The sequence below is a fragment of the Hoplias malabaricus genome, chromosome 5 (assembly GCF_029633855.1).
Source record: "Hoplias malabaricus isolate fHopMal1 chromosome 5, fHopMal1.hap1, whole genome shotgun sequence".
Taxonomy (NCBI): domain Eukaryota; kingdom Metazoa; phylum Chordata; class Actinopteri; order Characiformes; family Erythrinidae; genus Hoplias; species Hoplias malabaricus.
The window spans coordinates 12,992,763-13,016,044 of record NC_089804.1 but is presented as its reverse complement, the minus strand read 5'-3'; the positions used below and the strand labels follow the sequence as shown (position 1 = coordinate 13,016,044).

Genomic DNA, 23,282 nt, shown 5'->3' with positions numbered 1-23,282 from the left:
TCTTCTTCTCTTGTGTTTAAATGACTGTGGTTACTGTCTTTATAATAGAAACTTAAGCTAAAAAGCTTACAGCACCTAGTATTCCCAGGCAGTCTCCCATCCAAGTACTAACTAGGCCCAACTCTTCTTCGCTTCCGAGATCAGACGAGATCGGGCTTTCAAGGAGTGGTATGGCCGTAAGCGATCACTGCTGGCTGTAGAAGACTATTTCTATATACTCTTCTAAGAGTAATACTTGTTTTAGAGCTGCCTGTAAACGGTAGACCACCTGACACCTCAAATGAAAATGATTGACTTTCCAGTTCGTTTTTTTTTTTTTTTAAGTTTTCTTCTTCTCTTGTGTTTAAATGACTGTGGTTACTGTCTTTATAATAGAAACTTAAGCTAAAAAGCTTACAGCACCTAGTATTCCAAGGCAGTCTCCCATCCAAGTACTAACTAGGCCCAACTCTTCTTCGCTTCCGAGATCAGACGAGATCGGGCTTTCAAGGAGTGGTATGGCCGTAAGCGATCACTGCTGGCTGTAGAAGACTATTTCTATATACTCTTCTAAGAGTAATACTTGTTTTAGAGCTGCCTGTAAACGGTAGACCACCTGACACCTCAAATGAAAATGATTGACTTTCCAGTTCGTTTTTTTTTTTTTTTAAGTTTTCTTCTTCTCTTGTGTTTAAATGACTGTGGTTACTGTCTTTATAATAGAAACTTAAGCTAAAAAGCTTACAGCACCTAGTATTCCCAGGCAGTCTCCCATCCAAGTACTAACTAGGCCCAACTCTTCTTCGCTTCCGAGATCAGACGAGATCGGGCTTTCAAGGAGTGGTATGGCCGTAAGCGATCACTGCTGGCTGTAGAAGACTATTTCTATATACTCTTCTAAGAGTAATACTTGTTTTAGAGCTGCCTGTAAACGGTAGACCACCTGACACCTCAAATGAAAATGATTGGCTTTCCAGTTCGTTTTTTCTTTTTAGTTGTTTTTTTTTTTTAAGTTTTCTTCTTCTCTTGTGTTTAAATGACTGTGGTTACTGTCTTTATAATAGAAGCTTAAGCTAAAAAGCTTACAGCACCTAGTATTCCCAGGCAGTCTCCCATCCAAGTACTAACTAGGCCCAACTCTTCTTCGCTTCCGAGATCAGACGAGATCGGGCTTTCAAGGAGTGGTATGGCCGTAAGCGATCACTGCTGGCTGTAGAAGACTATTTCTATATACTCTTCTAAGAGTAATACTTGTTTTAGAGCTGCCTGTAAACGGTAGACCACCTGACACCTCAAATGAAAATGATTGGCTTTCCAGTTCGTTTTTTTTTTTTGTAGTTTTCTTCTTCTCTTGTGTTTAAATGACTGTGGTTACTGTCTTTATAATAGAAGCTTAAGCTAAAAAGCTTACAGCACCTAGTATTCCCAGGCAGTCTCCCATCCAAGTACTAACTAGGCCCAACTCTTCTTCGCTTCCGAGATCAGACGAGATCGAGCTTTCAAGGAGTGGTATGGCCGTAAGCGATCACTGCTGGCTGTAGAAGACTATTTCTATATACTCTTCTAAGAGTAATACTTGTTTTAGAGCTGCCTGTAAACGGTAGACCACCTGACACCTCAAATGAAAATGATTGGCTTTCCAGTTCGTTTTTTCTTTTTAGTTGTTTTTTTTTTTTAAGTTTTCTTCTTCTCTTGTGTTTAAATGACTGTGGTTACTGTCTTTATAATAGAAGCTTAAGCTAAAAAGCTTACAGCACCTAGTATTCCCAGGCAGTCTCCCATCCAAGTACTAACTAGGCCCAACTCTTCTTCGCTTCCGAGATCAGACGGGATCGGGCTTTCAAGGAGTGGTATGGCCGTAAGCGATCACTGCTGGCTGTAGAAGACTATTTCTATATACTCTTCTAAGAGTAATACTTGTTTTAGAGCTGCCTGTAAACGGTAGACCACCTGACACCTCAAATGAAAATGATTGGCTTTCCAGTTCGTTTTTTTTTTTTGTAGTTTTCTTCTTCTCTTGTGTTTAAATGACTGTGGTTACTGTCTTTATAATAGAAGCTTAAGCTAAAAAGCTTACAGCACCTAGTATTCCCAGGCAGTCTCCCATCCAAGTACTAACTAGGCCCAACTCTTCTTCGCTTCCGAGATCAGACGAGATCGAGCTTTCAAGGAGTGGTATGGCCGTAAGCGATCACTGCTGGCTGTAGAAGACTATTTCTATATACTCTTCTAAGAGTAATACTTGTTTTAGAGCTGCCTGTAAACGGTAGACCACCTGACACCTCAAATGAAAATGATTGGCTTTCCAGTTCGTTTTTTCTTTTTAGTTGTTTTTTTTTTTAAGTTTTCTTCTTCTCTTGTGTTTAAATGACTGTGGTTACTGTCTTTATAATAGAAGCTTAAGCTAAAAAGCTTACAGCACCTAGTATTCCCAGGCAGTCTCCCATCCAAGTACTAACTAGGCCCAACTCTTCTTCGCTTCCGAGATCAGACGGGATCGGGCTTTCAAGGAGTGGTATGGCCGTAAGCGATCACTGCTGGCTGTAGAAGACTATTTCTATATACTCTTCTAAGAGTAATACTTGTTTTAGAGCTGCCTGTAAACGGTAGACCACCTGACACCTCAAATGAAAATGATTGGCTTTCCAGTTCGTTTTTTTTTTTTTGTTGTTTTTTTTTTTTAAGTTTTCTTCTTCTCTTGTGTTTAAATGACTGTGGTTACTGTCTTTATAATAGAAACTTAAGCTAAAAAGCTTACAGCACCTAGTATTCCAAGGCAGTCTCCCATCCAAGTACTAACTAGGCCCAACTCTTCTTCGCTTCCGAGATCAGACGAGATCGGGCTTTCAAGGAGTGGTATGGCCGTAAGCGATCACTGCTGGCTGTAGAAGACTATTTCTATATACTCTTCTAAGAGTAATACTTGTTTTAGAGCTGCCTGTAAACGGTAGACCACCTGACACCTCAAATGAAAATGATTGACTTTCCAGTTCGTTTTTTTTTTTTTTTAAGTTTTCTTCTTCTCTTGTGTTTAAATGACTGTGGTTACTGTCTTTATAATAGAAACTTAAGCTAAAAAGCTTACAGCACCTAGTATTCCCAGGCAGTCTCCCATCCAAGTACTAACTAGGCCCAACTCTTCTTCGCTTCCGAGATCAGACGAGATCGGGCTTTCAAGGAGTGGTATGGCCGTAAGCGATCACTGCTGGCTGTAGAAGACTATTTCTATATACTCTTCTAAGAGTAATACTTGTTTTAGAGCTGCCTGTAAACGGTAGACCACCTGACACCTCAAATGAAAATGATTGGCTTTCCAGTTCGTTTTTTCTTTTTAGTTGTTTTTTTTTTTAAGTTTTCTTCTTCTCTTGTGTTTAAATGACTGTGGTTACTGTCTTTATAATAGAAGCTTAAGCTAAAAAGCTTACAGCACCTAGTACTCCCAGGCAGTCTCCCATCCAAGTACTAACTAGGCCCAACTCTTCTTCGCTTCCGAGATCAGACGGGATCGGGCTTTCAAGGAGTGGTATGGCCGTAAGCGATCACTGCTGGCTGTAGAAGACTATTTCTATATACTCTTCTAAGAGTAATACTTGTTTTAGAGCTGCCTGTAAACGGTAGACCACCTGACACCTCAAATGAAAATGATTGGCTTTCCAGTTCGTTTTTTTTTTTTGTAGTTTTCTTCTTCTCTTGTGTTTAAATGACTGTGGTTACTGTCTTTATAATAGAAGCTTAAGCTAAAAAGCTTACAGCACCTAGTATTCCCAGGCAGTCTCCCATCCAAGTACTAACTAGGCCCAACTCTTCTTCGCTTCCGAGATCAGACGAGATCGAGCTTTCAAGGAGTGGTATGGCCGTAAGCGATCACTGCTGGCTGTAGAAGACTATTTCTATATACTCTTCTAAGAGTAATACTTGTTTTAGAGCTGCCTGTAAACGGTAGACCACCTGACACCTCAAATGAAAATGATTGGCTTTCCAGTTCGTTTTTTCTTTTTAGTTGTTTTTTTTTTTTAAGTTTTCTTCTTCTCTTGTGTTTAAATGACTGTGGTTACTGTCTTTATAATAGAAGCTTAAGCTAAAAAGCTTACAGCACCTAGTATTCCCAGGCAGTCTCCCATCCAAGTACTAACTAGGCCCAACTCTTCTTCGCTTCCGAGATCAGACGGGATCGGGCTTTCAAGGAGTGGTATGGCCGTAAGCGATCACTGCTGGCTGTAGAAGACTATTTCTATATACTCTTCTAAGAGTAATACTTGTTTTAGAGCTGCCTGTAAACGGTAGACCACCTGACACCTCAAATGAAAATGATTGGCTTTCCAGTTCGTTTTTTTTTTTTTGTTGTTTTTTTTTTTTAAGTTTTCTTCTTCTCTTGTGTTTAAATGACTGTGGTTACTGTCTTTATAATAGAAACTTAAGCTAAAAAGCTTACAGCACCTAGTATTCCAAGGCAGTCTCCCATCCAAGTACTAACTAGGCCCAACTCTTCTTCGCTTCCGAGATCAGACGAGATCGGGCTTTCAAGGAGTGGTATGGCCGTAAGCGATCACTGCTGGCTGTAGAAGACTATTTCTATATACTCTTCTAAGAGTAATACTTGTTTTAGAGCTGCCTGTAAACGGTAGACCACCTGACACCTCAAATGAAAATGATTGACTTTCCAGTTCGTTTTTTTTTTTTTTTAAGTTTTCTTCTTCTCTTGTGTTTAAATGACTGTGGTTACTGTCTTTATAATAGAAACTTAAGCTAAAAAGCTTACAGCACCTAGTATTCCCAGGCAGTCTCCCATCCAAGTACTAACTAGGCCCAACTCTTCTTCGCTTCCGAGATCAGACGAGATCGGGCTTTCAAGGAGTGGTATGGCCGTAAGCGATCACTGCTGGCTGTAGAAGACTATTTCTATATACTCTTCTAAGAGTAATACTTGTTTTAGAGCTGCCTGTAAACGGTAGACCACCTGACACCTCAAATGAAAATGATTGGCTTTCCAGTTCGTTTTTTCTTTTTAGTTGTTTTTTTTTTTTAAGTTTTCTTCTTCTCTTGTGTTTAAATGACTGTGGTTACTGTCTTTATAATAGAAGCTTAAGCTAAAAAGCTTACAGCACCTAGTACTCCCAGGCAGTCTCCCATCCAAGTACTAACTAGGCCCAACTCTTCTTCGCTTCCGAGATCAGACGGGATCGGGCTTTCAAGGAGTGGTATGGCCGTAAGCGATCACTGCTGGCTGTAGAAGACTATTTCTATATACTCTTCTAAGAGTAATACTTGTTTTAGAGCTGCCTGTAAACGGTAGACCACCTGACACCTCAAATGAAAATGATTGGCTTTCCAGTTCGTTTTTTTTTTTTTGTAGTTTTCTTCTTCTCTTGTGTTTAAATGACTGTGGTTACTGTCTTTATAATAGAAGCTTAAGCTAAAAAGCTTACAGCACCTAGTATTCCCAGGCAGTCTCCCATCCAAGTACTAACTAGGCCCAACTCTTCTTCGCTTCCGAGATCAGACGGGATCGGGCTTTCAAGGAGTGGTATGGCCGTAAGCGATCACTGCTGGCTGTAGAAGACTATTTCTATATACTCTTCTAAGAGTAATACTTGTTTTAGAGCTGCCTGTAAACGGTAGACCACCTGACACCTCAAATGAAAATGATTGGCTTTCCAGTTCGTTTTTTCTTTTTAGTTGTTTTTTTTTTTAAGTTTTCTTCTTCTCTTGTGTTTAAATGACTGTGGTTACTGTCTTTATAATAGAAGCTTAAGCTAAAAAGCTTACAGCACCTAGTATTCCCAGGCAGTCTCCCATCCAAGTACTAACTAGGCCCAACTCTTCTTCGCTTCCGAGATCAGACGAGATCGGGCTTTCAAGGAGTGGTATGGCCGTAAGCGATCACTGCTGGCTGTAGAAGACTATTTCTATATACTCTTCTAAGAGTAATACTTGTTTTAGAGCTGCCTGTAAACGGTAGACCACCTGACACCTCAAATGAAAATGATTGGCTTTCCAGTTCGTTTTTTCTTTTTAGTTGTTTTTTTTTTTTAAGTTTTCTTCTTCTCTTGTGTTTAAATGACTGTGGTTACTGTCTTTATAATAGAAGCTTAAGCTAAAAAGCTTACAGCACCTAGTATTCCCAGGCAGTCTCCCATCCAAGTACTAACTAGGCCCAACTCTTCTTCGCTTCCGAGATCAGACGGGATCGGGCTTTCAAGGAGTGGTATGGCCGTAAGCGATCACTGCTGGCTGTAGAAGACTATTTCTATATACTCTTCTAAGAGTAATACTTGTTTTAGAGCTGCCTGTAAACGGTAGACCACCTGACACCTCAAATGAAAATGATTGGCTTTCCAGTTCGTTTTTTTTTTTTGTAGTTTTCTTCTTCTCTTGTGTTTAAATGACTGTGGTTACTGTCTTTATAATAGAAGCTTAAGCTAAAAAGCTTACAGCACCTAGTATTCCCAGGCAGTCTCCCATCCAAGTACTAACTAGGCCCAACTCTTCTTCGCTTCCGAGATCAGACGGGATCGGGCTTTCAAGGAGTGGTATGGCCGTAAGCGATCACTGCTGGCTGTAGAAGACTATTTCTATATACTCTTCTAAGAGTAATACTTGTTTTAGAGCTGCCTGTAAACGGTAGACCACCTGACACCTCAAATGAAAATGATTGACTTTCCAGTTCGTTTTTTTTTTTTTTTAAGTTTTCTTCTTCTCTTGTGTTTAAATGACTGTGGTTACTGTCTTTATAATAGAAACTTAAGCTAAAAAGCTTACAGCACCTAGTATTCCCAGGCAGTCTCCCATCCAAGTACTAACTAGGCCCAACTCTTCTTCGCTTCCGAGATCAGACGAGATCGGGCTTTCAAGGAGTGGTATGGCCGTAAGCGATCACTGCTGGCTGTAGAAGACTATTTCTATATACTCTTCTAAGAGTAATACTTGTTTTAGAGCTGCCTGTAAACGGTAGACCACCTGACACCTCAAATGAAAATGATTGGCTTTCCAGTTCGTTTTTTCTTTTTAGTTGTTTTTTTTTTTTAAGTTTTCTTCTTCTCTTGTGTTTAAATGACTGTGGTTACTGTCTTTATAATAGAAGCTTAAGCTAAAAAGCTTACAGCACCTAGTATTCCCAGGCAGTCTCCCATCCAAGTACTAACTAGGCCCAACTCTTCTTCGCTTCCGAGATCAGACGAGATCGGGCTTTCAAGGAGTGGTATGGCCGTAAGCGATCACTGCTGGCTGTAGAAGACTATTTCTATATACTCTTCTAAGAGTAATACTTGTTTTAGAGCTGCCTGTAAACGGTAGACCACCTGACACCTCAAATGAAAATGATTGGCTTTCCAGTTCGTTTTTTTTTTTTGTAGTTTTCTTCTTCTCTTGTGTTTAAATGACTGTGGTTACTGTCTTTATAATAGAAGCTTAAGCTAAAAAGCTTACAGCACCTAGTATTCCCAGGCAGTCTCCCATCCAAGTACTAACTAGGCCCAACTCTTCTTCGCTTCCGAGATCAGACGAGATCGAGCTTTCAAGGAGTGGTATGGCCGTAAGCGATCACTGCTGGCTGTAGAAGACTATTTCTATATACTCTTCTAAGAGTAATACTTGTTTTAGAGCTGCCTGTAAACGGTAGACCACCTGACACCTCAAATGAAAATGATTGGCTTTCCAGTTCGTTTTTTCTTTTTAGTTGTTTTTTTTTTTTAAGTTTTCTTCTTCTCTTGTGTTTAAATGACTGTGGTTACTGTCTTTATAATAGAAGCTTAAGCTAAAAAGCTTACAGCACCTAGTATTCCCAGGCAGTCTCCCATCCAAGTACTAACTAGGCCCAACTCTTCTTCGCTTCCGAGATCAGACGGGATCGGGCTTTCAAGGAGTGGTATGGCCGTAAGCTATCACTGCTGGCTGTAGAAGACTATTTCTATATACTCTTCTAAGAGTAATACTTGTTTTAGAGCTGCCTGTAAACGGTAGACCACCTGACACCTCAAATGAAAATGATTGACTTTCCAGTTCGTTTTTTTTTTTTTTTAAGTTTTCTTCTTCTCTTGTGTTTAAATGACTGTGGTTACTGTCTTTATAATAGAAACTTAAGCTAAAAAGCTTACAGCACCTAGTATTCCCAGGCAGTCTCCCATCCAAGTACTAACTAGGCCCAACTCTTCTTCGCTTCCGAGATCAGACGAGATCGGGCTTTCAAGGAGTGGTATGGCCGTAAGCGATCACTGCTGGCTGTAGAAGACTATTTCTATATACTCTTCTAAGAGTAATACTTGTTTTAGAGCTGCCTGTAAACGGTAGACCACCTGACACCTCAAATGAAAATGATTGGCTTTCCAGTTCGTTTTTTCTTTTTAGTTGTTTTTTTTTTTTAAGTTTTCTTCTTCTCTTGTGTTTAAATGACTGTGGTTACTGTCTTTATAATAGAAGCTTAAGCTAAAAAGCTTACAGCACCTAGTATTCCCAGGCAGTCTCCCATCCAAGTACTAACTAGGCCCAACTCTTCTTCGCTTCCGAGATCAGACGGGATCGGGCTTTCAAGGAGTGGTATGGCCGTAAGCTATCACTGCTGGCTGTAGAAGACTATTTCTATATACTCTTCTAAGAGTAATACTTGTTTTAGAGCTGCCTGTAAACGGTAGACCACCTGACACCTCAAATGAAAATGATTGACTTTCCAGTTCGTTTTTTTTTTTTTTTAAGTTTTCTTCTTCTCTTGTGTTTAAATGACTGTGGTTACTGTCTTTATAATAGAAACTTAAGCTAAAAAGCTTACAGCACCTAGTATTCCCAGGCAGTCTCCCATCCAAGTACTAACTAGGCCCAACTCTTCTTCGCTTCCGAGATCAGACGAGATCGGGCTTTCAAGGAGTGGTATGGCCGTAAGCGATCACTGCTGGCTGTAGAAGACTATTTCTATATACTCTTCTAAGAGTAATACTTGTTTTAGAGCTGCCTGTAAACGGTAGACCACCTGACACCTCAAATGAAAATGATTGGCTTTCCAGTTCGTTTTTTCTTTTTAGTTGTTTTTTTTTTTTAAGTTTTCTTCTTCTCTTGTGTTTAAATGACTGTGGTTACTGTCTTTATAATAGAAGCTTAAGCTAAAAAGCTTACAGCACCTAGTATTCCCAGGCAGTCTCCCATCCAAGTACTAACTAGGCCCAACTCTTCTTCGCTTCCGAGATCAGACGGGATCGGGCTTTCAAGGAGTGGTATGGCCGTAAGCTATCACTGCTGGCTGTAGAAGACTATTTCTATATACTCTTCTAAGAGTAATACTTGTTTTAGAGCTGCCTGTAAACGGTAGACCACCTGACACCTCAAATGAAAATGATTGGCTTTCCAGTTCGTTTTTTTTTTGTTGTTGTTTTTTTCTTCTCTTGTGTTTAAATGACTGTGGTTACTGTCTTTATAATAGAAGCTTAAGCTAAAAAGCTTACAGCACCTAGTATTCCCAGGCAGTCTCCCATCCAAGTACTAACTAGGCCCAACTCTTCTTCGCTTCCGAGATCAGACGGGATCGGGCTTTCAAGGAGTGGTATGGCCGTAAGCTATCACTGCTGGCTGTAGAAGACTATTTCTATATACTCTTCTAAGAGTAATACTTGTTTTAGAGCTGCCTGTAAACGGTAGACCACCTGACACCTCAAATGAAAATGATTGACTTTCCAGTTCGTTTTTTTTTTTTTTTAAGTTTTCTTCTTCTCTTGTGTTTAAATGACTGTGGTTACTGTCTTTATAATAGAAACTTAAGCTAAAAAGCTTACAGCACCTAGTATTCCCAGGCAGTCTCCCATCCAAGTACTAACTAGGCCCAACTCTTCTTCGCTTCCGAGATCAGACGGGATCGGGCTTTCAAGGAGTGGTATGGCCGTAAGCTATCACTGCTGGCTGTAGAAGACTATTTCTATATACTCTTCTAAGAGTAATACTTGTTTTAGAGCTGCCTGTAAACGGTAGACCACCTGACACCTCAAATGAAAATGATTGGCTTTCCAGTTCGTTTTTTCTTTTTAGTTGTTTTTTTTTTTTAAGTTTTCTTCTTCTCTTGTGTTTAAATGACTGTGGTTACTGTCTTTATAATAGAAGCTTAAGCTAAAAAGCTTACAGCACCTAGTATTCCCAGGCAGTCTCCCATCCAAGTACTAACTAGGCCCAACTCTTCTTCGCTTCCGAGATCAGACGGGATCGGGCTTTCAAGGAGTGGTATGGCCGTAAGCTATCACTGCTGGCTGTAGAAGACTATTTCTATATACTCTTCTAAGAGTAATACTTGTTTTAGAGCTGCCTGTAAACGGTAGACCACCTGACACCTCAAATGAAAATGATTGACTTTCCAGTTCGTTTTTTTTTTTTTTTAAGTTTTCTTCTTCTCTTGTGTTTAAATGACTGTGGTTACTGTCTTTATAATAGAAACTTAAGCTAAAAAGCTTACAGCACCTAGTATTCCCAGGCAGTCTCCCATCCAAGTACTAACTAGGCCCAACTCTTCTTCGCTTCCGAGATCAGACGAGATCGGGCTTTCAAGGAGTGGTATGGCCGTAAGCGATCACTGCTGGCTGTAGAAGACTATTTCTATATACTCTTCTAAGAGTAATACTTGTTTTAGAGCTGCCTGTAAACGGTAGACCACCTGACACCTCAAATGAAAATGATTGGCTTTCCAGTTCGTTTTTTCTTTTTAGTTGTTTTTTTTTTTTAAGTTTTCTTCTTCTCTTGTGTTTAAATGACTGTGGTTACTGTCTTTATAATAGAAGCTTAAGCTAAAAAGCTTACAGCACCTAGTATTCCCAGGCAGTCTCCCATCCAAGTACTAACTAGGCCCAACTCTTCTTCGCTTCCGAGATCAGACGGGATCGGGCTTTCAAGGAGTGGTATGGCCGTAAGCTATCACTGCTGGCTGTAGAAGACTATTTCTATATACTCTTCTAAGAGTAATACTTGTTTTAGAGCTGCCTGTAAACGGTAGACCACCTGACACCTCAAATGAAAATGATTGGCTTTCCAGTTCGTTTTTTTTTTGTTGTTGTTTTTTTCTTCTCTTGTGTTTAAATGACTGTGGTTACTGTCTTTATAATAGAAGCTTAAGCTAAAAAGCTTACAGCACCTAGTATTCCCAGGCAGTCTCCCATCCAAGTACTAACTAGGCCCAACTCTTCTTCGCTTCCGAGATCAGACGGGATCGGGCTTTCAAGGAGTGGTATGGCCGTAAGCTATCACTGCTGGCTGTAGAAGACTATTTCTATATACTCTTCTAAGAGTAATACTTGTTTTAGAGCTGCCTGTAAACGGTAGACCACCTGACACCTCAAATGAAAATGATTGACTTTCCAGTTCGTTTTTTTTTTTTTTTAAGTTTTCTTCTTCTCTTGTGTTTAAATGACTGTGGTTACTGTCTTTATAATAGAAACTTAAGCTAAAAAGCTTACAGCACCTAGTATTCCCAGGCAGTCTCCCATCCAAGTACTAACTAGGCCCAACACTTCTTCGCTTCCGAGATCAGACGAGATCGGGCTTTCAAGGAGTGGTATGGCCGTAAGCGATCACTGCTGGCTGTAGAAGACTATTTCTATATACTCTTCTAAGAGTAATACTTGTTTTAGAGCTGCCTGTAAACGGTAGACCACCTGACACCTCAAATGAAAATGATTGGCTTTCCAGTTCGTTTTTTCTTTTTAGTTGTTTTTTTTTTTTAAGTTTTCTTCTTCTCTTGTGTTTAAATGACTGTGGTTACTGTCTTTATAATAGAAGCTTAAGCTAAAAAGCTTACAGCACCTAGTATTCCCAGGCAGTCTCCCATCCAAGTACTAACTAGGCCCAACTCTTCTTCGCTTCCGAGATCAGACGGGATCGGGCTTTCAAGGAGTGGTATGGCCGTAAGCTATCACTGCTGGCTGTAGAAGACTATTTCTATATACTCTTCTAAGAGTAATACTTGTTTTAGAGCTGCCTGTAAACGGTAGACCACCTGACACCTCAAATGAAAATGATTGGCTTTCCAGTTCGTTTTTTTTTTTTTGTTGTTTTTTTTTTTTAAGTTTTCTTCTTCTCTTGTGTTTAAATGACTGTGGTTACTGTCTTTATAATAGAAACTTAAGCTAAAAAGCTTACAGCACCTAGTATTCCCAGGCAGTCTCCCATCCAAGTACTAACTAGGCCCAACTCTTCTTCGCTTCCGAGATCAGACGAGATCGGGCTTTCAAGGAGTGGTATGGCCGTAAGCGATCACTGCTGGCTGTAGAAGACTATTTCTATATACTCTTCTAAGAGTAATACTTGTTTTAGAGCTGCCTGTAAACGGTAGACCACCTGACACCTCAAATGAAAATGATTGACTTTCCAGTTCGTTTTTTTTTTTTTTTAAGTTTTCTTCTTCTCTTGTGTTTAAATGACTGTGGTTACTGTCTTTATAATAGAAACTTAAGCTAAAAAGCTTACAGCACCTAGTATTCCAAGGCAGTCTCCCATCCAAGTACTAACTAGGCCCAACTCTTCTTCGCTTCCGAGATCAGACGAGATCGGGCTTTCAAGGAGTGGTATGGCCGTAAGCGATCACTGCTGGCTGTAGAAGACTATTTCTATATACTCTTCTAAGAGTAATACTTGTTTTAGAGCTGCCTGTAAACGGTAGACCACCTGACACCTCAAATGAAAATGATTGACTTTCCAGTTCGTTTTTTTTTTTTTTTAAGTTTTCTTCTTCTCTTGTGTTTAAATGACTGTGGTTACTGTCTTTATAATAGAAACTTAAGCTAAAAAGCTTACAGCACCTAGTATTCCCAGGCAGTCTCCCATCCAAGTACTAACTAGGCCCAACTCTTCTTCGCTTCCGAGATCAGACGAGATCGGGCTTTCAAGGAGTGGTATGGCCGTAAGCGATCACTGCTGGCTGTAGAAGACTATTTCTATATACTCTTCTAAGAGTAATACTTGTTTTAGAGCTGCCTGTAAACGGTAGACCACCTGACACCTCAAATGAAAATGATTGGCTTTCCAGTTCGTTTTTTCTTTTTAGTTGTTTTTTTTTTTTAAGTTTTCTTCTTCTCTTGTGTTTAAATGACTGTGGTTACTGTCTTTATAATAGAAGCTTAAGCTAAAAAGCTTACAGCACCTAGTATTCCCAGGCAGTCTCCCATCCAAGTACTAACTAGGCCCAACTCTTCTTCGCTTCCGAGATCAGACGAGATCGGGCTTTCAAGGAGTGGTATGGCCGTAAGCGATCACTGCTGGCTGTAGAAGACTATTTCTATATACTCTTCTAAGAGTAATACTTGTTTTAGAGCTGCCTGTAAACGGTAGACCACCTGACACCTCAAATGAAAATGATTGGCTTTCCAGTTCGTTTTTTTTTTTTGTAGTTTTCTTCTTCTCTTGTGTTTAAATGACTGTGGTTACTGTCTTTATAATAGAAGCTTAAGCTAAAAAGCTTACAGCACCTAGTATTCCCAGGCAGTCTCCCATCCAAGTACTAACTAGGCCCAACTCTTCTTCGCTTCCGAGATCAGACGAGATCGAGCTTTCAAGGAGTGGTATGGCCGTAAGCGATCACTGCTGGCTGTAGAAGACTATTTCTATATACTCTTCTAAGAGTAATACTTGTTTTAGAGCTGCCTGTAAACGGTAGACCACCTGACACCTCAAATGAAAATGATTGGCTTTCCAGTTCGTTTTTTCTTTTTAGTTGTTTTTTTTTTTTAAGTTTTCTTCTTCTCTTGTGTTTAAATGACTGTGGTTACTGTCTTTATAATAGAAGCTTAAGCTAAAAAGCTTACAGCACCTAGTATTCCCAGGCAGTCTCCCATCCAAGTACTAACTAGGCCCAACTCTTCTTCGCTTCCGAGATCAGACGGGATCGGGCTTTCAAGGAGTGGTATGGCCGTAAGCGATCACTGCTGGCTGTAGAAGACTATTTCTATATACTCTTCTAAGAGTAATACTTGTTTTAGAGCTGCCTGTAAACGGTAGACCACCTGACACCTCAAATGAAAATGATTGGCTTTCCAGTTCGTTTTTTTTTTTTTGTTGTTTTTTTTTTTAAGTTTTCTTCTTCTCTTGTGTTTAAATGACTGTGGTTACTGTCTTTATAATAGAAACTTAAGCTAAAAAGCTTACAGCACCTAGTATTCCAAGGCAGTCTCCCATCCAAGTACTAACTAGGCCCAACTCTTCTTCGCTTCCGAGATCAGACGAGATCGGGCTTTCAAGGAGTGGTATGGCCGTAAGCGATCACTGCTGGCTGTAGAAGACTATTTCTATATACTCTTCTAAGAGTAATACTTGTTTTAGAGCTGCCTGTAAACGGTAGACCACCTGACACCTCAAATGAAAATGATTGACTTTCCAGTTCGTTTTTTTTTTTTTTTAAGTTTTCTTCTTCTCTTGTGTTTAAATGACTGTGGTTACTGTCTTTATAATAGAAACTTAAGCTAAAAAGCTTACAGCACCTAGTATTCCCAGGCAGTCTCCCATCCAAGTACTAACTAGGCCCAACTCTTCTTCGCTTCCGAGATCAGACGAGATCGGGCTTTCAAGGAGTGGTATGGCCGTAAGCGATCACTGCTGGCTGTAGAAGACTATTTCTATATACTCTTCTAAGAGTAATACTTGTTTTAGAGCTGCCTGTAAACGGTAGACCACCTGACACCTCAAATGAAAATGATTGGCTTTCCAGTTCGTTTTTTCTTTTTAGTTGTTTTTTTTTTTTAAGTTTTCTTCTTCTCTTGTGTTTAAATGACTGTGGTTACTGTCTTTATAATAGAAGCTTAAGCTAAAAAGCTTACAGCACCTAGTACTCCCAGGCAGTCTCCCATCCAAGTACTAACTAGGCCCAACTCTTCTTCGCTTCCGAGATCAGACGGGATCGGGCTTTCAAGGAGTGGTATGGCCGTAAGCGATCACTGCTGGCTGTAGAAGACTATTTCTATATACTCTTCTAAGAGTAATACTTGTTTTAGAGCTGCCTGTAAACGGTAGACCACCTGACACCTCAAATGAAAATGATTGGCTTTCCAGTTCGTTTTTTTTTTTTGTAGTTTTCTTCTTCTCTTGTGTTTAAATGACTGTGGTTACTGTCTTTATAATAGAAGCTTAAGCTAAAAAGCTTACAGCACCTAGTATTCCCAGGCAGTCTCCCATCCAAGTACTAACTAGGCCCAACTCTTCTTCGCTTCCGAGATCAGACGGGATCGGGCTTTCAAGGAGTGGTATGGCCGTAAGCGATCACTGCTGGCTGTAGAAGACTATTTCTATATACTCTTCTAAGAGTAATACTTGTTTTAGAGCTGCCTGTAAACGGTAGACCACCTGACACCTCAAATGAAAATGATTGGCTTTCCAGTTCGTTTTTTCTTTTTAGTTGTTTTTTTTTTTTAAGTTTTCTTCTTCTCTTGTGTTTAAATGACTGTGGTTACTGTCTTTATAATAGAAGCTTAAGCTAAAAAGCTTACAGCACCTAGTATTCCCAGGCAGTCTCCCATCCAAGTACTAACTAGGCCCAACTCTTCTTCGCTTCCGAGATCAGACGAGATCGGGCTTTCAAGGAGTGGTATGGCCGTAAGCGATCACTGCTGGCTGTAGAAGACTATTTCTATATACTCTTCTAAGAGTAATACTTGTTTTAGAGCTGCCTGTAAACGGTAGACCACCTGACACCTCAAATGAAAATGATTGGCTTTCCAGTTCGTTTTTTCTTTTTAGTTGTTTTTTTTTTTTAAGTTTTCTTCTTCTCTTGTGTTTAAATGACTGTGGTTACTGTCTTTATAATAGAAGCTTAAGCTAAAAAGCTTACAGCACCTAGTATTCCCAGGCAGTCTCCCATCCAAGTACTAACTAGGCCCAACTCTTCTTCGCTTCCGAGATCAGACGGGATCGGGCTTTCAAGGAGTGGTATGGCCGTAAGCGATCACTGCTGGCTGTAGAAGACTATTTCTATATACTCTTCTAAGAGTAATACTTGTTTTAGAGCTGCCTGTAAACGGTAGACCACCTGACACCTCAAATGAAAATGATTGGCTTTCCAGTTCGTTTTTTTTTTTTGTAGTTTTCTTCTTCTCTTGTGTTTAAATGACTGTGGTTACTGTCTTTATAATAGAAGCTTAAGCTAAAAAGCTTACAGCACCTAGTATTCCCAGGCAGTCTCCCATCCAAGTACTAACTAGGCCCAACTCTTCTTCGCTTCCGAGATCAGACGGGATCGGGCTTTCAAGGAGTGGTATGGCCGTAAGCGATCACTGCTGGCTGTAGAAGACTATTTCTATATACTCTTCTAAGAGTAATACTTGTTTTAGAGCTGCCTGTAAACGGTAGACCACCTGACACCTCAAATGAAAATGATTGACTTTCCAGTTCGTTTTTTTTTTTTTTTAAGTTTTCTTCTTCTCTTGTGTTTAAATGACTGTGGTTACTGTCTTTATAATAGAAACTTAAGCTAAAAAGCTTACAGCACCTAGTATTCCCAGGCAGTCTCCCATCCAAGTACTAACTAGGCCCAACTCTTCTTCGCTTCCGAGATCAGACGAGATCGGGCTTTCAAGGAGTGGTATGGCCGTAAGCGATCACTGCTGGCTGTAGAAGACTATTTCTATATACTCTTCTAAGAGTAATACTTGTTTTAGAGCTGCCTGTAAACGGTAGACCACCTGACACCTCAAATGAAAATGATTGGCTTTCCAGTTCGTTTTTTCTTTTTAGTTGTTTTTTTTTTTTAAGTTTTCTTCTTCTCTTGTGTTTAAATGACTGTGGTTACTGTCTTTATAATAGAAGCTTAAGCTAAAAAGCTTACAGCACCTAGTATTCCCAGGCAGTCTCCCATCCAAGTACTAACTAGGCCCAACTCTTCTTCGCTTCCGAGATCAGACGAGATCGGGCTTTCAAGGAGTGGTATGGCCGTAAGCGATCACTGCTGGCTGTAGAAGACTATTTCTATATACTCTTCTAAGAGTAATACTTGTTTTAGAGCTGCCTGTAAACGGTAGACCACCTGACACCTCAAATGAAAATGATTGGCTTTCCAGTTCGTTTTTTTTTTTTGTAGTTTTCTTCTTCTCTTGTGTTTAAATGACTGTGGTTACTGTCTTTATAATAGAAGCTTAAGCTAAAAAGCTTACAGCACCTAGTATTCCCAGGCAGTCTCCCATCCAAGTACTAACTAGGCCCAACTCTTCTTCGCTTCCGAGATCAGACGAGATCGAGCTTTCAAGGAGTGGTATGGCCGTAAGCGATCACTGCTGGCTGTAGAAGACTATTTCTATATACTCTTCTAAGAGTAATACTTGTTTTAGAGCTGCCTGTAAACGGTAGACCACCTGACACCTCAAATGAAAATGATTGGCTTTCCAGTTCGTTTTTTCTTTTTAGTTGTTTTTTTTTTTTAAGTTTTCTTCTTCTCTTGTGTTTAAATGACTGTGGTTACTGTCTTTATAATAGAAGCTTAAGCTAAAAAGCTTACAGCACCTAGTATTCCCAGGCAGTCTCCCATCCAAGTACTAACTAGGCCCAACTCTTCTTCGCTTCCGAGATCAGACGGGATCGGGCTTTCAAGGAGTGGTATGGCCGTAAGCGATCACTGCTGGCTGTAGAAGACTATTTCTATATACTCTTCTAAGAGTAATACTTGTTTTAGAGCTGCCTGTAAACGGTAGACCACCTGACACCTCAAATGAAAATGATTGGCTTTCCAGTTCGTTTTTTTTTTTTGTTGTTTTTTTTTTTTAAGTTTTCTTCTTCTCTTGTGTTTAAATGACTGTGGTTACTGTCTTTATAATAGAAACTTAAGCTAAAAAGCTTACAGCACCTAGTATTCCAAGGCAGTCTCCCATCCAAGTACTAACTAGGCCCAACTCTTCTTCGCTTCCGAGATCAGACGAGATCGGGCTTTCAAGGAGTGGTATGGCCGTAAGCGATCACTGCTGGCTGTAGAAGACTATTTCTATATACTCTTCTAAGAGTAATACTTGTTTTAGAGCTGCCTGTAAACGGTAGACCACCTGACACCTCAAATGAAAATGATTGACTTTCCAGTTCGTTTTTTTTTTTTTTTAAGTTTTCTTCTTCTCTTGTGTTTAAATGACTGTGGTTACTGTCTTTATAATAGAAACTTAAGCTAAAAAGCTTACAGCACCTAGTATTCCCAGGCAGTCTCCCATCCAAGTACTAACTAGGCCCAACTCTTCTTCGCTTCCGAGATCAGACGAGATCGGGCTTTCAAGGAGTGGTATGGCCGTAAGCGATCACTGCTGGCTGTAGAAGACTATTTCTATATACTCTTCTAAGAGTAATACTTGTTTTAGAGCTGCCTGTAAACGGTAGACCACCTGACACCTCAAATGAAAATGATTGGCTTTCCAGTTCGTTTTTTCTTTTTAGTTGTTTTTTTTTTTAAGTTTTCTTCTTCTCTTGTGTTTAAATGACTGTGGTTACTGTCTTTATAATAGAAGCTTAAGCTAAAAAGCTTACAGCACCTAGTATTCCCAGGCAGTCTCCCATCCAAGTACTAACTAGGCCCAACTCTTCTTCGCTTCCGAGATCAGACGGGATCGGGCTTTCAAGGAGTGGTATGGCCGTAAGCTATCACTGCTGGCTGTAGAAGACTATTTCTATATACTCTTCTAAGAGTAATACTTGTTTTAGAGCTGCCTGTAAACGGTAGACCACCTGACACCTCAAATGAAAATGATTGGCTTTCCAGTTCGTTTTTTTTTTTTTGTTGTTTTTTTTTTTAAGTTTTCTTCTTCTCTTGTGTTTAAATGACTGTGGTTACTGTCTTTATAATAGAAACTTAAGCTAAAAAGCTTACAGCACCTAGTATTCCCAGGCAGTCTCCCATCCAAGTACTAACTAGGCCCAACTCTTCTTCGCTTCCGAGATCAGACGAGATCGGGCTTTCAAGGAGTGGTATGGCCGTAAGCGATCACTGCTGGCTGTAGAAGACTATTTCTATATACTCTTCTAAGAGTAATACTTGTTTTAGAGCTGCCTGTAAACGGTAGACCACCTGACACCTCAAATGAAAATGATTGACTTTCCAGTTCGTTTTTTTTTTTTTTTAAGTTTTCTTCTTCTCTTGTGTTTAAATGACTGTGGTTACTGTCTTTATAATAGAAACTTAAGCTAAAAAGCTTACAGCACCTAGTATTCCCAGGCAGTCTCCCATCCAAGTACTAACTAGGCCCAACTCTTCTTCGCTTCCGAGATCAGACGAGATCGGGCTTTCAAGGAGTGGTATGGCCGTAAGCGATCACTGCTGGCTGTAGAAGACTATTTCTATATACTCTTCTAAGAGTAATACTTGTTTTAGAGCTGCCTGTAAACGGTAGACCACCTGACACCTCAAATGAAAATGATTGACTTTCCAGTTCGTTTTTTTTTTTTTTTAAGTTTTCTTCTTCTCTTGTGTTTAAATGACTGTGGTTACTGTCTTTATAATAGAAACTTAAGCTAAAAAGCTTACAGCACCTAGTATTCCCAGGCAGTCTCCCATCCAAGTACTAACTAGGCCCAACTCTTCTTCGCTTCCGAGATCAGACGAGATCGGGCTTTCAAGGAGTGGTATGGCCGTAAGCGATCACTGCTGGCTGTAGAAGACTATTTCTATATACTCTTCTAAGAGTAATACTTGTTTTAGAGCTGCCTGTAAACGGTAGACCACCTGACACCTCAAATGAAAATGATTGGCTTTCCAGTTCGTTTTTTCTTTTTAGTTGTTTTTTTTTTTAAGTTTTCTTCTTCTCTTGTGTTTAAATGACTGTGGTTACTGTCTTTATAATAGAAGCTTAAGCTAAAAAGCTTACAGCACCTAGTATTCCCAGGCAGTCTCCCATCCAAGTACTAACTAGGCCCAACTCTTCTTCGCTTCCGAGATCAGACGAGATCGGGCTTTCAAGGAGTGGTATGGCCGTAAGCGATCACTGCTGGCTGTAGAAGACTATTTCTATATACTCTTCTAAGAGTAATACTTGTTTTAGAGCTGCCTGTAAACGGTAGACCACCTGACACCTCAAATGAAAATGATTGACTTTCCAGTTCGTTTTTTTTTTTTTTTAAGTTTTCTTCTTCTCTTGTGTTTAAATGACTGTGGTTACTGTCTTTATAATAGAAACTTAAGCTAAAAAGCTTACAGCACCTAGTATTCCCAGGCAGTCTCCCATCCAAGTACTAACTAGGCCCAACTCTTCTTCGCTTCCGAGATCAGACGAGATCGGGCTTTCAAGGAGTGGTATGGCCGTAAGCGATCACTGCTGGCTGTAGAAGACTATTTCTATATACTCTTCTAAGAGTAATACTTGTTTTAGAGCTGCCTGTAAACGGTAGACCACCTGACACCTCAAATGAAAATGATTGACTTTCCAGTTCGTTTTTTTTTTTTTTTAAGTTTTCTTCTTCTCTTGTGTTTAAATGACTGTGGTTACTGTCTTTATAATAGAAACTTAAGCTAAAAAGCTTACAGCACCTAGTATTCCCAGGCAGTCTCCCATCCAAGTACTAACTAGGCCCAACTCTTCTTCGCTTCCGAGATCAGACGAGATCGGGCTTTCAAGGAGTGGTATGGCCGTAAGCGATCACTGCTGGCTGTAGAAGACTATTTCTATATACTCTTCTAAGAGTAATACTTGTTTTAGAGCTGCCTGTAAACGGTAGACCACCTGACACCTCAAATGAAAATGATTGGCTTTCCAGTTCGTTTTTTCTTTTTAGTTGTTTTTTTTTTTTAAGTTTTCTTCTTCTCTTGTGTTTAAATGACTGTGGTTACTGTCTTTATAATAGAAGCTTAAGCTAAAAAGCTTACAGCACCTAGTATTCCCAGGCAGTCTCCCATCCAAGTACTAACTAGGCCCAACTCTTCTTCGCTTCCGAGATCAGACGAGATCGGGCTTTCAAGGAGTGGTATGGCCGTAAGCGATCACTGCTGGCTGTAGAAGACTATTTCTATATACTCTTCTAAGAGTAATACTTGTTTTAGAGCTGCCTGTAAACGGTAGACCACCTGACACCTCAAATGAAAATGATTGGCTTTCCAGTTCGTTTTTTCTTTTTAGTTGTTTTTTTTTTTTAAGTTTTCTTCTTCTCTTGTGTTTAAATGACTGTGGTTACTGTCTTTATAATAGAAGCTTAAGCTAAAAAGCTTACAGCACCTAGTATTCCCAGGCAGTCTCCCATCCAAGTACTAACTAGGCCCAACTCTTCTTCGCTTCCGAGATCAGACGGGATCGGGCTTTCAAGGAGTGGTATGGCCGTAAGCGATCACTGCTGGCTGTAGAAGACTATTTCTATATATCTTCAAGAGTAATACTTGTTTTCGAGCTGCCTGTAAACGGTAGACCACCTGACACCTCAATGAAAATGATTGGCTTTCCAGTTCGTTTTTTTTTGTTTTTTTTGTAATCTGATAGAGTGTGTTTTTCTTCTTCTCTTGTGTTTAAATGACTGTGGTTACTGTCTTTATAATAGAAACTTAAGCTAAAAAGCTTACAGCACCTAGTATTCCCAGGCAGTCTCCCATCCAAGTACTAACTAGGCCCAACTCTTCTTCGCTTCCGAGATCAGACGGGATCGGGCTTTCAAGGAGTGGTATGGCCGTAAGCGATCACTGCTGGCTGTAGAAGACTATTTCTATATACTCTTCTAAGAGTAATACTTGTTTTAGAGCTGCCTGTAAACGGTAGACCACCTGACACCTCAAATGAAAATGATTGGCTTTCCAGTTCGTTTTTTTTTGTTTTTTTTGTCTGTTTTTTTTAAGTTTTCTTCTTCTCTTGTGTTTAAATGACTGTGGTTACTGTCTTTATAATAGAAACTTAAGCTAAAAAGCTTACAGCACCTAGTATTCCCAGGCAGTCTCTCATCCAAGTACTAACTAGGCCCAACTCTTCTTCGCTTCCGAGATCAGACGAGATCAGGCTTTCAAGGAGTGGTATGGCCGTAAGCGATCACTGCTGGCTGTAGAAGACTATTTCTATATACTCTTCTAAGAGTAATACTTGTTTTAGAGCTGCCTGTAAACGGTAGACCACCTGACACCTCAAATGAAAATGATTGGCTTTCCAGTTCGTTTTTTTTTTTTTTTTTTTTGTTTTTTTTAAGTTTTCTTCTTCTCTTGTGTTTAAATGACTGTGGTTACTGTCTTTATAATAGAAGCTTAAGCTAAAAAGCTTACAGCACCTAGTATTCCCAGGCAGTCTCCCATCCAAGTACTAACTAGGCCCAACTCTTCTTCGCTTCCGAGATCAGACGAGATCGGGCTTTCAAGGAGTGGTATGGCCGTAAGCGATCACTGCTGGCTGTAGAAGACTATTTCTATATACTCTTCTAAGAATAATACTTGTTTTAGAGCTGCCTGTAAACGGTATACCACCTGACACCTCAAATGAAAATGATTGGCTTTCCAGTTCGTTTTTTTTTTGTTGTTGTTTTTTTTTTTTAAGTTTTCTTCTTCTCTTGTGTTTAAATGACTGTGGTTACTGTCTTTATAATAGAAACTTAAGCTAAAAAGCTTACAGCACCTAGTATTCCCAGGCAGTCTCCCATCCAAGTACTAACTAGGCCCAACTCTTCTTCGCTTCCGAGATCAGACGAGATCGGGCTTTCAAGGAGTGGTATGGCCGTAAGCGATCACTGCTGGCTGTAGAAGACTATTTCTATATACTCTTCTAAGAGTAATACTTGTTTTAGAGCTGCCTGTAAACGGTAGACCACCTGACACCTCAAATGAAAATGATTGACTTTCCAGTTCGTTTTTTTTTTTTTTTAAGTTTTCTTCTTCTCTTGTGTTTAAATGACTGTGGTTACTGTCTTTATAATAGAAGCTTAAGCTAAAAAGCTTACAGCACCTAGTATTCCCAGGCAGTCTCCCATCCAAGTACTAACTAGGCCCAACTCTTCTTCGCTTCCGAGATCAGACGGGATCGGGCTTTCAAGGAGTGGTATGGCCGTAAGCGATCACTGCTGGCTGTAGAAGACTATTTCTATATACTCTTCTAAGAGTAATACTTGTTTTAGAGCTGCCTGTAAACGGTAGACCACCTGACACCTCAAATGAAAATGATTGGCTTTCCAGTTCGTTTTTTTTTGTTTTTTTTGTCTGTTTTTTTTAAGTTTTCTTCTTCTCTTGTGTTTAAATGACTGTGGTTACTGTCTTTATAATAGAAACTTAAGCTAAAAAGCTTACAGCACCTAGTATTCCCAGGCAGTCTCTCATCCAAGTACTAACTAGGCCCAACTCTTCTTCGCTTCCGAGATCAGACGAGATCGGGCTTTCAAGGAGTGGTATGGCCGTAAGCGATCACTGCTGGCTGTAGAAGACTATTTCTATATACTCTTCT

General features: G+C 39.9%; 62 non-coding genes and 8 pseudogenes across 62 annotated transcripts; all 70 read right to left on the bottom strand.

The window, feature by feature from the left end:
- Positions 1 to 63: 63 nt before the first annotated feature.
- On the bottom strand, positions 64 to 182 carry LOC136698198 (5S ribosomal RNA). The gene has a single exon (XR_010802967.1). It is a non-coding gene; the product is annotated as a 5S ribosomal RNA (ribosomal RNA).
- A 208-nt stretch (positions 183 to 390) lies between these two features.
- On the bottom strand, positions 391 to 509 carry LOC136698342 (5S ribosomal RNA; annotated as a pseudogene).
- Positions 510 to 717: 208 nt separating this feature from the next.
- LOC136698197 (5S ribosomal RNA) lies at positions 718 to 836 on the bottom strand. Its single transcript, XR_010802966.1, has one exon. It is a non-coding gene; the product is annotated as a 5S ribosomal RNA (ribosomal RNA).
- A 222-nt stretch (positions 837 to 1,058) lies between these two features.
- On the bottom strand, positions 1,059 to 1,177 carry LOC136698196 (5S ribosomal RNA). Its single transcript, XR_010802965.1, has one exon. It is a non-coding gene; the product is annotated as a 5S ribosomal RNA (ribosomal RNA).
- Positions 1,178 to 1,383: 206 nt separating this feature from the next.
- Positions 1,384 to 1,502, bottom strand: LOC136698302 (5S ribosomal RNA). Its single transcript, XR_010803064.1, has one exon. It is a non-coding gene; the product is annotated as a 5S ribosomal RNA (ribosomal RNA).
- A 222-nt stretch (positions 1,503 to 1,724) lies between these two features.
- On the bottom strand, positions 1,725 to 1,843 carry LOC136698864 (5S ribosomal RNA). Its single transcript, XR_010803431.1, has one exon. It is a non-coding gene; the product is annotated as a 5S ribosomal RNA (ribosomal RNA).
- A 206-nt stretch (positions 1,844 to 2,049) lies between these two features.
- Positions 2,050 to 2,168, bottom strand: LOC136698301 (5S ribosomal RNA). The gene has a single exon (XR_010803063.1). It is a non-coding gene; the product is annotated as a 5S ribosomal RNA (ribosomal RNA).
- Positions 2,169 to 2,389: 221 nt separating this feature from the next.
- Positions 2,390 to 2,508, bottom strand: LOC136698863 (5S ribosomal RNA). The gene has a single exon (XR_010803430.1). It is a non-coding gene; the product is annotated as a 5S ribosomal RNA (ribosomal RNA).
- Positions 2,509 to 2,730: 222 nt separating this feature from the next.
- On the bottom strand, positions 2,731 to 2,849 carry LOC136698341 (5S ribosomal RNA; annotated as a pseudogene).
- A 208-nt stretch (positions 2,850 to 3,057) lies between these two features.
- On the bottom strand, positions 3,058 to 3,176 carry LOC136698195 (5S ribosomal RNA). The gene has a single exon (XR_010802964.1). It is a non-coding gene; the product is annotated as a 5S ribosomal RNA (ribosomal RNA).
- A 221-nt stretch (positions 3,177 to 3,397) lies between these two features.
- Positions 3,398 to 3,516, bottom strand: LOC136698926 (5S ribosomal RNA). The gene has a single exon (XR_010803490.1). It is a non-coding gene; the product is annotated as a 5S ribosomal RNA (ribosomal RNA).
- A 206-nt stretch (positions 3,517 to 3,722) lies between these two features.
- Positions 3,723 to 3,841, bottom strand: LOC136698300 (5S ribosomal RNA). The gene has a single exon (XR_010803062.1). It is a non-coding gene; the product is annotated as a 5S ribosomal RNA (ribosomal RNA).
- A 222-nt stretch (positions 3,842 to 4,063) lies between these two features.
- On the bottom strand, positions 4,064 to 4,182 carry LOC136698862 (5S ribosomal RNA). The gene has a single exon (XR_010803429.1). It is a non-coding gene; the product is annotated as a 5S ribosomal RNA (ribosomal RNA).
- A 222-nt stretch (positions 4,183 to 4,404) lies between these two features.
- On the bottom strand, positions 4,405 to 4,523 carry LOC136698340 (5S ribosomal RNA; annotated as a pseudogene).
- Positions 4,524 to 4,731: 208 nt separating this feature from the next.
- On the bottom strand, positions 4,732 to 4,850 carry LOC136698194 (5S ribosomal RNA). Its single transcript, XR_010802963.1, has one exon. It is a non-coding gene; the product is annotated as a 5S ribosomal RNA (ribosomal RNA).
- A 222-nt stretch (positions 4,851 to 5,072) lies between these two features.
- LOC136698924 (5S ribosomal RNA) lies at positions 5,073 to 5,191 on the bottom strand. The gene has a single exon (XR_010803488.1). It is a non-coding gene; the product is annotated as a 5S ribosomal RNA (ribosomal RNA).
- Positions 5,192 to 5,398: 207 nt separating this feature from the next.
- Positions 5,399 to 5,517, bottom strand: LOC136698861 (5S ribosomal RNA). The gene has a single exon (XR_010803428.1). It is a non-coding gene; the product is annotated as a 5S ribosomal RNA (ribosomal RNA).
- A 221-nt stretch (positions 5,518 to 5,738) lies between these two features.
- Positions 5,739 to 5,857, bottom strand: LOC136698193 (5S ribosomal RNA). Its single transcript, XR_010802962.1, has one exon. It is a non-coding gene; the product is annotated as a 5S ribosomal RNA (ribosomal RNA).
- Positions 5,858 to 6,079: 222 nt separating this feature from the next.
- LOC136698860 (5S ribosomal RNA) lies at positions 6,080 to 6,198 on the bottom strand. The gene has a single exon (XR_010803427.1). It is a non-coding gene; the product is annotated as a 5S ribosomal RNA (ribosomal RNA).
- Positions 6,199 to 6,404: 206 nt separating this feature from the next.
- LOC136698859 (5S ribosomal RNA) lies at positions 6,405 to 6,523 on the bottom strand. The gene has a single exon (XR_010803426.1). It is a non-coding gene; the product is annotated as a 5S ribosomal RNA (ribosomal RNA).
- A 208-nt stretch (positions 6,524 to 6,731) lies between these two features.
- LOC136698192 (5S ribosomal RNA) lies at positions 6,732 to 6,850 on the bottom strand. The gene has a single exon (XR_010802961.1). It is a non-coding gene; the product is annotated as a 5S ribosomal RNA (ribosomal RNA).
- Positions 6,851 to 7,072: 222 nt separating this feature from the next.
- On the bottom strand, positions 7,073 to 7,191 carry LOC136698190 (5S ribosomal RNA). Its single transcript, XR_010802959.1, has one exon. It is a non-coding gene; the product is annotated as a 5S ribosomal RNA (ribosomal RNA).
- A 206-nt stretch (positions 7,192 to 7,397) lies between these two features.
- Positions 7,398 to 7,516, bottom strand: LOC136698298 (5S ribosomal RNA). The gene has a single exon (XR_010803061.1). It is a non-coding gene; the product is annotated as a 5S ribosomal RNA (ribosomal RNA).
- Positions 7,517 to 7,738: 222 nt separating this feature from the next.
- On the bottom strand, positions 7,739 to 7,857 carry LOC136698858 (5S ribosomal RNA). The gene has a single exon (XR_010803425.1). It is a non-coding gene; the product is annotated as a 5S ribosomal RNA (ribosomal RNA).
- Positions 7,858 to 8,065: 208 nt separating this feature from the next.
- LOC136698189 (5S ribosomal RNA) lies at positions 8,066 to 8,184 on the bottom strand. Its single transcript, XR_010802958.1, has one exon. It is a non-coding gene; the product is annotated as a 5S ribosomal RNA (ribosomal RNA).
- Positions 8,185 to 8,406: 222 nt separating this feature from the next.
- Positions 8,407 to 8,525, bottom strand: LOC136698857 (5S ribosomal RNA). The gene has a single exon (XR_010803424.1). It is a non-coding gene; the product is annotated as a 5S ribosomal RNA (ribosomal RNA).
- A 208-nt stretch (positions 8,526 to 8,733) lies between these two features.
- Positions 8,734 to 8,852, bottom strand: LOC136698188 (5S ribosomal RNA). The gene has a single exon (XR_010802957.1). It is a non-coding gene; the product is annotated as a 5S ribosomal RNA (ribosomal RNA).
- Positions 8,853 to 9,074: 222 nt separating this feature from the next.
- LOC136698855 (5S ribosomal RNA) lies at positions 9,075 to 9,193 on the bottom strand. The gene has a single exon (XR_010803422.1). It is a non-coding gene; the product is annotated as a 5S ribosomal RNA (ribosomal RNA).
- A 207-nt stretch (positions 9,194 to 9,400) lies between these two features.
- Positions 9,401 to 9,519, bottom strand: LOC136698854 (5S ribosomal RNA). The gene has a single exon (XR_010803421.1). It is a non-coding gene; the product is annotated as a 5S ribosomal RNA (ribosomal RNA).
- Positions 9,520 to 9,727: 208 nt separating this feature from the next.
- LOC136698853 (5S ribosomal RNA) lies at positions 9,728 to 9,846 on the bottom strand. The gene has a single exon (XR_010803420.1). It is a non-coding gene; the product is annotated as a 5S ribosomal RNA (ribosomal RNA).
- A 222-nt stretch (positions 9,847 to 10,068) lies between these two features.
- Positions 10,069 to 10,187, bottom strand: LOC136698851 (5S ribosomal RNA). Its single transcript, XR_010803419.1, has one exon. It is a non-coding gene; the product is annotated as a 5S ribosomal RNA (ribosomal RNA).
- Positions 10,188 to 10,395: 208 nt separating this feature from the next.
- Positions 10,396 to 10,514, bottom strand: LOC136698187 (5S ribosomal RNA). Its single transcript, XR_010802956.1, has one exon. It is a non-coding gene; the product is annotated as a 5S ribosomal RNA (ribosomal RNA).
- A 222-nt stretch (positions 10,515 to 10,736) lies between these two features.
- On the bottom strand, positions 10,737 to 10,855 carry LOC136698850 (5S ribosomal RNA). Its single transcript, XR_010803418.1, has one exon. It is a non-coding gene; the product is annotated as a 5S ribosomal RNA (ribosomal RNA).
- Positions 10,856 to 11,062: 207 nt separating this feature from the next.
- On the bottom strand, positions 11,063 to 11,181 carry LOC136698848 (5S ribosomal RNA). The gene has a single exon (XR_010803416.1). It is a non-coding gene; the product is annotated as a 5S ribosomal RNA (ribosomal RNA).
- A 208-nt stretch (positions 11,182 to 11,389) lies between these two features.
- On the bottom strand, positions 11,390 to 11,508 carry LOC136698288 (5S ribosomal RNA). Its single transcript, XR_010803051.1, has one exon. It is a non-coding gene; the product is annotated as a 5S ribosomal RNA (ribosomal RNA).
- Positions 11,509 to 11,730: 222 nt separating this feature from the next.
- LOC136698847 (5S ribosomal RNA) lies at positions 11,731 to 11,849 on the bottom strand. Its single transcript, XR_010803415.1, has one exon. It is a non-coding gene; the product is annotated as a 5S ribosomal RNA (ribosomal RNA).
- Positions 11,850 to 12,071: 222 nt separating this feature from the next.
- On the bottom strand, positions 12,072 to 12,190 carry LOC136698186 (5S ribosomal RNA). The gene has a single exon (XR_010802955.1). It is a non-coding gene; the product is annotated as a 5S ribosomal RNA (ribosomal RNA).
- Positions 12,191 to 12,398: 208 nt separating this feature from the next.
- On the bottom strand, positions 12,399 to 12,517 carry LOC136698339 (5S ribosomal RNA; annotated as a pseudogene).
- A 208-nt stretch (positions 12,518 to 12,725) lies between these two features.
- Positions 12,726 to 12,844, bottom strand: LOC136698184 (5S ribosomal RNA). The gene has a single exon (XR_010802953.1). It is a non-coding gene; the product is annotated as a 5S ribosomal RNA (ribosomal RNA).
- Positions 12,845 to 13,066: 222 nt separating this feature from the next.
- On the bottom strand, positions 13,067 to 13,185 carry LOC136698183 (5S ribosomal RNA). The gene has a single exon (XR_010802952.1). It is a non-coding gene; the product is annotated as a 5S ribosomal RNA (ribosomal RNA).
- A 206-nt stretch (positions 13,186 to 13,391) lies between these two features.
- On the bottom strand, positions 13,392 to 13,510 carry LOC136698297 (5S ribosomal RNA). Its single transcript, XR_010803060.1, has one exon. It is a non-coding gene; the product is annotated as a 5S ribosomal RNA (ribosomal RNA).
- A 222-nt stretch (positions 13,511 to 13,732) lies between these two features.
- Positions 13,733 to 13,851, bottom strand: LOC136698846 (5S ribosomal RNA). The gene has a single exon (XR_010803414.1). It is a non-coding gene; the product is annotated as a 5S ribosomal RNA (ribosomal RNA).
- A 221-nt stretch (positions 13,852 to 14,072) lies between these two features.
- Positions 14,073 to 14,191, bottom strand: LOC136698338 (5S ribosomal RNA; annotated as a pseudogene).
- A 208-nt stretch (positions 14,192 to 14,399) lies between these two features.
- On the bottom strand, positions 14,400 to 14,518 carry LOC136698182 (5S ribosomal RNA). The gene has a single exon (XR_010802951.1). It is a non-coding gene; the product is annotated as a 5S ribosomal RNA (ribosomal RNA).
- A 222-nt stretch (positions 14,519 to 14,740) lies between these two features.
- LOC136698923 (5S ribosomal RNA) lies at positions 14,741 to 14,859 on the bottom strand. Its single transcript, XR_010803487.1, has one exon. It is a non-coding gene; the product is annotated as a 5S ribosomal RNA (ribosomal RNA).
- Positions 14,860 to 15,065: 206 nt separating this feature from the next.
- On the bottom strand, positions 15,066 to 15,184 carry LOC136698845 (5S ribosomal RNA). The gene has a single exon (XR_010803413.1). It is a non-coding gene; the product is annotated as a 5S ribosomal RNA (ribosomal RNA).
- A 222-nt stretch (positions 15,185 to 15,406) lies between these two features.
- LOC136698181 (5S ribosomal RNA) lies at positions 15,407 to 15,525 on the bottom strand. The gene has a single exon (XR_010802950.1). It is a non-coding gene; the product is annotated as a 5S ribosomal RNA (ribosomal RNA).
- A 222-nt stretch (positions 15,526 to 15,747) lies between these two features.
- LOC136698844 (5S ribosomal RNA) lies at positions 15,748 to 15,866 on the bottom strand. Its single transcript, XR_010803412.1, has one exon. It is a non-coding gene; the product is annotated as a 5S ribosomal RNA (ribosomal RNA).
- Positions 15,867 to 16,072: 206 nt separating this feature from the next.
- LOC136698842 (5S ribosomal RNA) lies at positions 16,073 to 16,191 on the bottom strand. Its single transcript, XR_010803410.1, has one exon. It is a non-coding gene; the product is annotated as a 5S ribosomal RNA (ribosomal RNA).
- Positions 16,192 to 16,399: 208 nt separating this feature from the next.
- Positions 16,400 to 16,518, bottom strand: LOC136698180 (5S ribosomal RNA). The gene has a single exon (XR_010802949.1). It is a non-coding gene; the product is annotated as a 5S ribosomal RNA (ribosomal RNA).
- A 222-nt stretch (positions 16,519 to 16,740) lies between these two features.
- Positions 16,741 to 16,859, bottom strand: LOC136698178 (5S ribosomal RNA). Its single transcript, XR_010802947.1, has one exon. It is a non-coding gene; the product is annotated as a 5S ribosomal RNA (ribosomal RNA).
- Positions 16,860 to 17,065: 206 nt separating this feature from the next.
- On the bottom strand, positions 17,066 to 17,184 carry LOC136698295 (5S ribosomal RNA). The gene has a single exon (XR_010803058.1). It is a non-coding gene; the product is annotated as a 5S ribosomal RNA (ribosomal RNA).
- Positions 17,185 to 17,406: 222 nt separating this feature from the next.
- On the bottom strand, positions 17,407 to 17,525 carry LOC136698841 (5S ribosomal RNA). Its single transcript, XR_010803409.1, has one exon. It is a non-coding gene; the product is annotated as a 5S ribosomal RNA (ribosomal RNA).
- A 221-nt stretch (positions 17,526 to 17,746) lies between these two features.
- Positions 17,747 to 17,865, bottom strand: LOC136698337 (5S ribosomal RNA; annotated as a pseudogene).
- A 208-nt stretch (positions 17,866 to 18,073) lies between these two features.
- On the bottom strand, positions 18,074 to 18,192 carry LOC136698177 (5S ribosomal RNA). Its single transcript, XR_010802946.1, has one exon. It is a non-coding gene; the product is annotated as a 5S ribosomal RNA (ribosomal RNA).
- A 221-nt stretch (positions 18,193 to 18,413) lies between these two features.
- LOC136698840 (5S ribosomal RNA) lies at positions 18,414 to 18,532 on the bottom strand. The gene has a single exon (XR_010803408.1). It is a non-coding gene; the product is annotated as a 5S ribosomal RNA (ribosomal RNA).
- A 221-nt stretch (positions 18,533 to 18,753) lies between these two features.
- LOC136698176 (5S ribosomal RNA) lies at positions 18,754 to 18,872 on the bottom strand. The gene has a single exon (XR_010802945.1). It is a non-coding gene; the product is annotated as a 5S ribosomal RNA (ribosomal RNA).
- A 208-nt stretch (positions 18,873 to 19,080) lies between these two features.
- LOC136698175 (5S ribosomal RNA) lies at positions 19,081 to 19,199 on the bottom strand. The gene has a single exon (XR_010802944.1). It is a non-coding gene; the product is annotated as a 5S ribosomal RNA (ribosomal RNA).
- Positions 19,200 to 19,407: 208 nt separating this feature from the next.
- On the bottom strand, positions 19,408 to 19,526 carry LOC136698174 (5S ribosomal RNA). The gene has a single exon (XR_010802943.1). It is a non-coding gene; the product is annotated as a 5S ribosomal RNA (ribosomal RNA).
- Positions 19,527 to 19,747: 221 nt separating this feature from the next.
- LOC136698173 (5S ribosomal RNA) lies at positions 19,748 to 19,866 on the bottom strand. Its single transcript, XR_010802942.1, has one exon. It is a non-coding gene; the product is annotated as a 5S ribosomal RNA (ribosomal RNA).
- A 208-nt stretch (positions 19,867 to 20,074) lies between these two features.
- LOC136698172 (5S ribosomal RNA) lies at positions 20,075 to 20,193 on the bottom strand. Its single transcript, XR_010802941.1, has one exon. It is a non-coding gene; the product is annotated as a 5S ribosomal RNA (ribosomal RNA).
- A 208-nt stretch (positions 20,194 to 20,401) lies between these two features.
- Positions 20,402 to 20,520, bottom strand: LOC136698171 (5S ribosomal RNA). The gene has a single exon (XR_010802940.1). It is a non-coding gene; the product is annotated as a 5S ribosomal RNA (ribosomal RNA).
- A 222-nt stretch (positions 20,521 to 20,742) lies between these two features.
- Positions 20,743 to 20,861, bottom strand: LOC136698170 (5S ribosomal RNA). The gene has a single exon (XR_010802939.1). It is a non-coding gene; the product is annotated as a 5S ribosomal RNA (ribosomal RNA).
- Positions 20,862 to 21,083: 222 nt separating this feature from the next.
- Positions 21,084 to 21,202, bottom strand: LOC136698839 (5S ribosomal RNA). Its single transcript, XR_010803407.1, has one exon. It is a non-coding gene; the product is annotated as a 5S ribosomal RNA (ribosomal RNA).
- Positions 21,203 to 21,426: 224 nt separating this feature from the next.
- LOC136698838 (5S ribosomal RNA) lies at positions 21,427 to 21,545 on the bottom strand. The gene has a single exon (XR_010803406.1). It is a non-coding gene; the product is annotated as a 5S ribosomal RNA (ribosomal RNA).
- Positions 21,546 to 21,769: 224 nt separating this feature from the next.
- On the bottom strand, positions 21,770 to 21,888 carry LOC136698514 (5S ribosomal RNA; annotated as a pseudogene).
- A 222-nt stretch (positions 21,889 to 22,110) lies between these two features.
- Positions 22,111 to 22,229, bottom strand: LOC136698169 (5S ribosomal RNA). Its single transcript, XR_010802938.1, has one exon. It is a non-coding gene; the product is annotated as a 5S ribosomal RNA (ribosomal RNA).
- A 222-nt stretch (positions 22,230 to 22,451) lies between these two features.
- Positions 22,452 to 22,570, bottom strand: LOC136698167 (5S ribosomal RNA). Its single transcript, XR_010802936.1, has one exon. It is a non-coding gene; the product is annotated as a 5S ribosomal RNA (ribosomal RNA).
- Positions 22,571 to 22,778: 208 nt separating this feature from the next.
- Positions 22,779 to 22,897, bottom strand: LOC136698837 (5S ribosomal RNA). The gene has a single exon (XR_010803405.1). It is a non-coding gene; the product is annotated as a 5S ribosomal RNA (ribosomal RNA).
- A 224-nt stretch (positions 22,898 to 23,121) lies between these two features.
- Positions 23,122 to 23,240, bottom strand: LOC136698490 (5S ribosomal RNA; annotated as a pseudogene).
- Positions 23,241 to 23,282: the final 42 nt, after the last annotated feature.